The sequence below is a fragment of the Myotis davidii genome, unplaced genomic scaffold, assembly GCF_000327345.1.
Source record: "Myotis davidii unplaced genomic scaffold, ASM32734v1 scaffold225, whole genome shotgun sequence".
Lineage (NCBI taxonomy): Eukaryota > Metazoa > Chordata > Mammalia > Chiroptera > Vespertilionidae > Myotis > Myotis davidii.
The window spans coordinates 1,112,608-1,122,857 of record NW_006296222.1 but is presented as its reverse complement, the minus strand read 5'-3'; positions in this window follow the sequence as shown (position 1 = coordinate 1,122,857).

The following is a 10,250-nucleotide window of genomic DNA, read 5'->3' as shown; positions in this document are numbered from 1 at the left end:
TGTGGCTCTTTTTCTTGTACTGCAGACTGGAAGCTTTATCCAGGCAGAAGGCTGTGATCATCATGGGGATTACCTTGTTTGTTTCCCAATTCTCAGAGATTGCTGCCTTCTGTTGTTGTCTGACACCTAATATCTTGAGAGCTGTTATTTTATATATTTTGTCTTTTTTTTTTTGTCTGTTTGTTTCAGCTAGGAGGGTAAATCTGGTCCCTGTTAATGTATTTTGGACCAAAGAAGAAATTCTTGGGCTATTTTAAACCAGTATTCTTTTATCCTTGTCACTCTTACACAAGCAGAAACCCTGCATTTTATATTCCTGGTTCTGAAAAACCACTGAGTTGATATTTCTTTAAAGGGCTGTTTTTATTGAAGGTAAATAGCATCTTGGCTAGCCATAGACCCTTCGACAGATCATAGATTTTTTTTCACTGTTTTCCTCTACCCCAAATATATTAATGCTTCCTCCCTTACATCCTTAAATCCTGAACATGTTAAGATACTTTCTAAGAGATGATACATCTTTTTCATTGAATATCTTTCTCTGTCATTCTCTAGTTGTCTTATGTATACATACATCTACTTCTAACTTGCCTTAAAGAGACTCCAGTATCCTAATTCACTATGAGAAAAATGATAAGGCAAGGGATTGCATTGGAGCCAACAGTTACTAATTTTCCTTCTTTTCAAAAATACCTTTTTACACCAAATAAACACACAAATGAATAAATAAGTAAATATCCAGCTAATTAGGCAGTAGTTATAGCTCAGTCATTGAAGTTTTCCAGCATATTCAGCACAAAGTTAAGCTATAAAACCAAATTGTCATGCAGTTTGACATTTTCTTACCTTTTCTTTCATTGTTTTTATTTAAACCTTTGGTCACAGCCTACTGCATGCTCATATTCTTTCTCTCTGGTATCAAAGCCACCGTTAGGATATTAATTACTAATGTTTTGGGGCAGAATTTTCCATACTCTATCAAACCTGTTTACTTTAAACCCAAATTGCCAAAGTAACCATAAGTTAATGATTATGGAAGCTTTATTGGTAAGCTTAATTATAAAAAAAGTGCCCTACAAGCCCTTTTGGAAAAAGAAAAAGATTAATATAAAATAAAAAGCACTGATGAAAGTTGTTCAACTGTTCCGGAGTATGGTCATTGGAGTTCAAACAGTCCTAAGGTTAAAGTCAAAGGGCTCAGAAGGTACTATTATTTTATTAAACTGAAAAAATTAAGCAACTGGATTCTTATCTTTTTTTTCCTCTAGGTACCGTCTTCCCAAATTACAGTTAAGATGCCTCAATCCTTTCTAACAGTGAGAAATAGTCGGACATAGGATAGTCCTCAAAACAACTTTCAGGAAAATATCCTATATAATAAAAGGCTAATATGCAAATTGCCCCTTGGGAGTTTGACCGGGAGATCAGGAGTTCAATTGCTCGCTATGACTTGTGCTGGCCACCAGAGGGTGGTACAGAACATGTCAGGCAACCAGTGGTGGTGGTGGAGGAGGAGGCAGGGAGGCTGGGAGGCAGGGGAACCTGATCGATCCTGATCACCAGCCAGGCCTAGGGACCCAACCCATGCAATAATTTTGTGCACCGGGCCTCTAGTGTAATATAAAATTAATATACCAATGTTGTGCATATTTTGTTAAACTTATTTCAACTGTTTAGAGAGATAACTTTAGAAAACATTTTTTTCTTTTTTCTAGATAGAAGCAAGGAAAGACATATGATATTTAGTCAGATAAGTGTATTATATTGTGGGTAATAATACTACCTAAGGTGTGCTTTTTTAAATTATATTTTTATATGTGTGCACTGTTAAAGAACTACTAAATATTTTTTATAAAATAAAGAATTATTTAGGTCATGGAACTATTCAGAATATGTAAAAATATAAAGGATTATTTATTTTATTACTGAATATACTCTAGAAAACATGAATTCATTAGATAGATTTTATTCAGATAATTTTAAAACATTTTTATTGGCTTCCTAGGTTACCTAACGAGACATCAGAAGTATATAGACTACTAGATAAGACATCGACAATCTTAAAGTTAAAATGTAAATACATTATTTTCCCAGATAACACCTTTTCTGAAAATTGAACCTGTTTTGATAGCCAACTTACCCTCATTGAACACATTAAATTATTTGTTAAATAAAAAATAATTTAGAACTGTTCAAATATCAGACATTCTCAAGGGTAAAATGTGTGCATGCATGCACACACAGATGAATGAATATTGGAGAGCACATCTGTGGACACAATTGTACCAGATTGTTAGATACTACATCAGTCCAAACAAATGTGCCAAGTTGTAAAGATTATACCTGTTTATTAATAAAGTGAAAGACCTCACATGAAACCTATGGAAAAATTTATTTTAAAATGATCACTTAGAAAAGAGGTATATTTTCTAGGGACTTCTTAATATTAACTTAAATATCTGGCAAATCAAACTGGGATGCATTTTGTAATCACATCCTCTTGTTTTCCATTTGATTGCATACAAAACCCCATTTGATTATGTACCCGGCCATGGTTACAATTGCATTTCCTGCCTATCAACATACTTCCTACTCTGATGCAGCCGAATAGGCTCCTTTGCCTCAGAGTCTTTATAAGCTCAGTTCCCTCAACTTGGAGCTCTTCCCCCAAATATTCAAATAGCTGCTTCCTTTGGCTTCATTTGGCTCTCTGCTCAAATGTCTCTGCCTTCTCTATCTTATTTCATTAGTACCTTTCACCACTCCCAGTTATTCTAAGCCCTAACTTCATTTTGTCTTCAGAGCATTTACCATGTAACATGTCTCATGTTCATTTGTTTATTCATTTGTTAATTATTGCCTCTCACTGGAATGTGAACCTCAGTAGATCAGGGATTTGTTCTATTCACTGCTGAAACCTCAACTTCTAGTATAGTTCCTGGCTCTTATAAGACAAGTATTCCATTTGTAAAATGCATGCATGCACAGATGAGTGAATAAATGTCAAAGCAAGTAACTGCTACCCATTGGATCTTCTATATAAGTTCATAGGATATTCCCTTTGCCGAGATCTGAACTTTCACAATGACACAAATTGGTATGTTTTATCCATTGTGTTGGGTAAGAGGACATTTCAGTCTGGAAACTCATAGCTTGGAGTCTTGGAATATTTACTTTTAATTATGTCATTGATGATTTTGTCAACTCTGTTTTAATTTTCTTTTCTTTATAGAGCTTAATTGTTTAAGGTTGGATCTCTAGTAGGTACTATGCATTTTTTTCCCACTTGTCTCCTAATTTTAAGGACTGTGTTACTACTCTGCTTTGTGGGAGCTACTTTATCTCCCCATTTTTTCTATTTATTTATTTTCATTAAATGTGTTGGGGTGACATTGGCCAATAAAGTCACATAGGTTTCAAGTGTACATTTACATGACACATGATCTGTATAGTGCACTGCAATTTTTAAAATTGATTCAGTATGTCAATTTCTGTTTACAGTTTTTCTTAACTTCCAGGAGCTTTTTTTATTCTTTGACTTTTTAAAAATATTTGTTTGATTTTTTTTTTCTTGAACAAAAGTATCTTTTCTAGTTGCTGCCTAAGGATGTTAATGTTAACAATAAGGTTTTATTTTTACTGGAAAAAAATGTTTCCTTCAAGTTACATTTGACAGACTTTTGTTTGTCTTGGTCTCTATAGTCAATGCTATAGGCTTTCCGTCTATGCTTGGCTTTCCTGGATTGACTGCTCAGGTAGTAAATAAAATGCTGAATGGAAGCTCCTTTCATTTGGCGGGTGGGAGAGTTGCTTGCTGCTTTGAAGTGTATTGTAGGCAGTAAAATTCACTGGGATGTCAATATTTTCTTTAGTTATTTTTTCTTTGAGTTGCCCCCCACCCAACCTCTGCCTAGAGAGTAAATGTTGATCTGTTAGTGTTCCTAGAGTCTAGTTTCAGAAGGAACCCGGAGTCTTAGCAATTTATTATTCACATATACATATATCTTATAAAAGAGTTTAAAAGTTCTAGTGAGTTAGAGGGTACCTTGAAAAGAGATTGTTGGGAGAGGTGAGGGGTAAGGGATTGCATTAGAGAAAAAGTTAACATCTACAGAACTTGGCAGTCTATGGATACATTGTTGTCCTTACCCTGTCTTGGAGGAAGAAGAGTACCTATTTCTTCAATGATTATATACAGATAAAATTATTTAATTTTCCTTACAATAAACTTCAATAAGTCTGTTCAATCTATATATATAGCAGACTAATAGTGGAAATTGTCTCCACAGGAGTTCAACCAGGAGACCAGGAGTTCAGTCACTTGCTATGACATATGCTGACCGCCAGGGGGTGGCACAGAACAAAGGAAGGCTCCAGTCATCAGCCAGAAGGCCTTGATCGGCCCTGATCTCTGGCCAGGCCTAGGGACCCTTGCACCAGGTCTCTAGTTAATGTATAAGGAAATACTACAACTCAAATCCTTTAAAGCTATATTTATCATGGATAGATTTACACGAACATTTAAATGGTGTTTAAATATTTCACCATTATCATCAAATTGGTTCTTTCTGTACTCATATCTTTTGCAGTTGATCATGAGGGTGGACCTAGGAAGAATTATTTTATGCTTGAACTATATTTCAAATCCTAATAATCACACCTCATAAATTGTGCTACATGACTTGATCAATTATTGCATTTAAAATTCATAATAACTACTTAGTTTCAGTACTATAAAAATCCCCCCCCCAAGAAAAATCCCCATTTTAAAGCTTTAGGAGGTTAAATAACTTATTCATGACCACACTTTTCTTAATTTTAATTTTTTAAAATTATCACCTAGTAAATGATAGAGCTGGAATTTGAATCTAGGCAATCTGTTCTTCCCTTAACACATGTAGGCCACTGATGTGAAACCTGATTTTAAATTTGTTTCTTATGCTAAAAGCAAAGAAGTGGATAAATGGATTAGTGAAATTTAGTCCCTGTGTTGAGAGAAAATCAATTTGGAGTCAGTTGTCTTGATCTATAAATAGTTATTGAATAGGTAGCAGACACTATTGGTCCAGCATGTAGGCTCCTCAATTAGACTGCTTTGTTACTTAATAGATGTATGCTGTTGGATTACTTTTATCAGCGTTTCTTGTGGGGAATATATTGTTTAATACATGTAAAGTACTTACGACAGTACTTGGTGAATAATAAATGGTCATGTGTTAGCTATATTACTGCATATTGCTTAGAATATTAATTTTAAGAATGTGAGAACAGGCACATGACTTTATACCTCATAAGCAAAAACATACACTAGGCTTTATAGTTCAAATTTCTAAGGTTGTGAAAGACTAACATTTTTCTTCTTTTCTTATTATTATTTTTAAATCTGTATTGTGGAGAGTGTTATAGATGCCCCTGTTACTTATCTCCCTTACCCTCCACCACACAAGACTAATACTTTTCATTAAGGTTGACACAATGTGAAAATTTTAAAAATGCAGTTCCTTTATGAGAAAGGAAGGAAAGGCACTGACAATCTGTTGGACATGCAATTGGAAGTATTCTAGGTGGTAAAACAGTGTCATCTAGTGAGAGCTTGGGAGCTTTAGGTGAGAAAATTCCCTAAGCTAAACTAACATATCTAAACAATTCTACTTACTGGATCCATATTCCTAGAATTAAAGAAAGCAATTATCACTTAAGTGATACATAAGTGAGAGTCGATGTTTTAGACATGTTCATCATAATGAAATAGACACAAAGGGTCAGAAAGTTGAGACCTTACTTGGTATTATATTAGTAAGTGGCATATTAGGTTGTTCTCATCACAATTTTGAAATTCTATATTTAAAGGTTTATTCCATTGCATTTTGGAAGTTTGGAGGTGGTAGTTTTTTTGTTTTTTTTGGGGGGGGGTTGTTCTTTGTTTTATCTTTGATTTTCCTCTGAGGATACCAATAACTCCTGGAAAAGCTAACTAATGAATCTGCTATTAGTTTCAGGTCACTTGGTTAAGGGTTGAAAGCAGGACTCTTGGAATGTTATAAAACAGAGCTGATAGAGGGCAGAACTGGCATCCATTTTGGAAGTCTTGGCAGGTGTATAAAGGGATCTGAAAATGTAAACTTTCCCTGTTCAAATACATCCTTAGTACCTGGTTGCCTCCACCCTCAGATTAAGCATACATGCCTTTTAGAAACTTGATTTTTGACGGTATTTTCTGGGATTCCCTTCCCCACCTTCATGAATGTCAATACTTTCACAAAACACTTTGAAGCAGAGCAGTAAAACAGAATTATTTAGAATTTTGGAAACTAATTTGGGTAGAATTTTCACACTGTATTTAGAAATCCACTATAAAGTGAACTAGTAATTAGTGAGCAAGCATGGGCTCATAGCTGGGGATGTGAAGACACAAGTAGCTTTTTCTCTTTGTTACAATGGCATTTTTACCATATGCTAAGAATTAGATGCCATTCCTCTCCTGTTAATTCCAGAGAGATTCCCACAGGGAACACATTCTTTGAGATATTAGCATTTTTCACTGTTATTGCTAAGCCGTCTTTTGTATGAGATGACTCAGTTCACATTATGAGCCCTCTTTTTGGGTTTATTGTAACTGGATAAAATAAGCCCATACATTTAAAAATCTTTTAAAATATGTTTTTAAATGATATTTGAGAGAGAGAGGAAGTCTCAGAGAGGGAAAGATGGATAGGAACATTGATAAGAGAGAAACATCCACCAGCTGCCTCCTGCATGCCCCAAATGGGGGATTGAGCCTGTAATCTGAGTATGTGTCCTGACCAGGAATGAAACTGGTCTTGGTGCATGGGACGATACTCAATAACTCAGCTACACTTGCTGGGCCATTTAAAAATCTTTGATTCTAAAAAGAATTAAAAATTATCACCAAAGCTTGAAATATATCAGTTAATGAATAATTCAATTGAGCTTATTAATGAAGTCACTTAATGGCAGCATTACTTAGATTTAACATCATCAAGTTTTAAATGGGTTTAAGGATTGCATAATAAAGATTTATTAAGGTTATTGCGCTAATCTGGATCTTAAGATAAATTGATTGTGGTAAATTTCAATTCTTAGTTGGAAACCTGTAGGTGGTTTCCATTTTTCAATTGGTAATTCATTAATAAATTAATTAATTAGTGATTCATGAGCATGTGAATATAATTTGTAATATCAATGCAATTAAATTCCCTCCCAACACTGACATATTTTCTCATTCTCCATAATAACAATTTAATTTTTATGTGATTACAGCATCAATTTGAAAAATAAACCCCACAGGGGACCATTAACAACATAATTTGCTTAGGCGATTCCCACTAAGCCTTTTACCCCATTGTATCAAGTCACCACAATAAGCTCAAGACTCTCAGGCCTCATTTCATTGAACACTGATCACTTTGCAGTTCTGTGTATCCCCCAACCCAACCCCATTTTCTACCTCTCATTAATGCTTTTACTGTACACCCTGAAACTCAGGCCCTTCCTCAGCATACTTCCTTCATCACTCCTATCTCCCCTGAAAGCTCTGCTCACTTTCTCCTTAGAACTGGTTCGCTCACTCACATGGCTCTGCCCACTTACACATCCTTAGATCCGGAAGTGTGACAGGTCTCCTCTGACTTCATTTGGATAACTCCAGGCTGTTTTCAATTCTCCTCTGGAAAATATCCCAGGCTTCGAAGTTTGGGCCTCAGATCTTAGCTATCATTATTATTGAGGATTTTAACATCCACAAAATGATCTAATATATTGGTTGTTCAGTCCTTCTTAAATGGCATCCTTCCACTACCTTAGCCATGATCATACTAAATACTATTATAACTAAATAACTGCATCTACCAAAAGCCTCCTATTTTTCTAAATCATAACATCTATTAACCAGATTCTAATAATTATTAACTCAACTAGAAGCTCTAATTGATTGATCCCACAACTGTTCTACTGTATCTCCACTTCCTCATGCCCTCAATTTCCCTCATTTTTGAGATTAGGTACTGTTAGCTATATATATTATGAACTCTTCTATGAACGCATAGTACTGTTGGCTTTTTTTTCCTTTGTCATATTAACCTGTCAGGATGCCAGCTATGTTTCCATCCAGATCTACCTAGGACAGGCCTGCCAAACAATCTGGTCACATTTTGTAATCATAATATTCTCATATGTGACTGTTCTGTTCCCTCTCTTTTTTTTTCAGGCATTTAGTATTTGATTCTGATTCAAATGTTGATCTTGCTACCTGTTTTACTCATACAATAAAATAAATCAGATCAAACTAAAATAACCTATAGATTCAGAGAACAGATTGGTAGTTGCCAGAAGTGAGGAGTGGGAAGTGGGGAAATTGGATGAAGGTGGTCAAAAAGTACAAACTTAGTTATAAGTGCTGAGGATGTAATGTACAACATGATGACGATAGTTAACAATATTGTATTGTGTATTGGTAAGTCCATAGAGTAAATCTTAGAAGCTCTCATCGCAGGGAAAAATTGTAATTATGTGAGGTGATGAATGTTAACCAAACTTATTGTGGTAATTATTTTGCAATATATACATATATCAAATCATTATGCTGTACATCTTAAACTAATACAATGTTATATGTATATCAATTATGTTTCAAGAAAACTGGAAAAAAATTAGTAGAAGAAATCCACAGGCATTTAGCACCATATCTGAGCACATATTTCTTTCCTTCCTTTTAAATAAGCCAGACTTCTTGATAATCTAATGAAGTCCCACTGCTTCTACTATCCAAGTTTATCACTCCAATAATTTTCTATTAAATCATCAGCATGAAATTATGTAATACGTCTCAAAAAAGAAAAACTTCCTTTCTGTTCAGCTACCGTTTCATTGTTTCATCTTTCAGAAAATGTAACAAAAACGTTCTCTGTACTCATTATAAATTTCTATCATTGTATTTTCTCCTATTTCAGTCTATTTAGGTTTTTACTCCCATCACTTTGCTTAGATATCTCTGGTCTAATTAATGTTTTCATCATTCTGGACTGATTGGCACAATAGGATACAGTTGATCACTCTCTTCGTTTTCTTCACTAACTTTCAGGACCCAACACTGTTTTTCTCCTGCTTACAGGGATTACTTTTCACATTCTTCGCCTTTGAACTATCCATTGCCCAGTTTATGGTTCATTCTGCTGCCTTTATTCACTCAGTAGATGATCTAATTCATTCTTAAAGTCTTTAGGTACTGGTGATCTCCAGTATATATCTTGATCACAGCCTTCTTTACTAAATCCATCTACCAGTTCAACTTTTCTATTTCAATGTCTAATAGGCACTTTAACTTTAAAGTGACTAAATTCCATTTCCTCATTGCTAGTCTTTCTTTCCAGATCAATTATATATCGGAAAACAGTAGTTTTATATTTTCAATTGCTTGGGTCCTAAACTTTAGAGTTGTCTTTGACTCTCATAATTCACAGGAATCAATCAACAAATATTGGATTCTCATTCAAGTTTTATGATTAATTCACCCAACTCTTAAACCACTGCTGAATTCCTAACCCAGTCCGTCTTCCACTTTGAATAAGTTTCCTATTGCTGCTGTGCAAATACCATAAATCTTTCAGCTTGAAACAGTAATTGTTTACCATCTTACAGCTCAAAAGATCTAAAATCACAGTGCCAGGAGAGCTGCATCATTATAGAGCAGTGATTCTCAACCTTCTGGCCCTTTAAATACAGTTCCTCATGTTGTGACCCAACCATAAAATTATTTTCACTGCTACTTAATAACTGTAATGTTGCTACTGTTATGAATTGTAATGTAAATATCAGATATGCAGGATGGTCTTAGGCGACCCCTGTGAAAGGGTCATTCAACCGCCAAAGGGGTCGCAACCCACAGGTTGAGAACCGCTGCCTTAGAGTCATTGCCTTCAACTGGCTCATTTTATGATATAGCTGCTTAAGAGTTTTAGTTTTCTCTCTTATTTAGATGGAAATTTTGAAATTTTAGGTTCCATTTTTCAAAGTTACTCTGCCTAATTTTGCAGGTCAATAATTCATCCCTCTCTTATATTTATTCTAGAACTCATCCCATCTGTTGAGTTTTTATCTCAACTGTTGCTCTTCATTAATAACACCATGTGCTTGTATTTTTCTTTTTTTAAATGAATTCACATGCTATCTTCCTGCTCCAGTATCTTTCCTTATTTCTCTGTAGATATCGAATATGCTTATTTTAAATTATT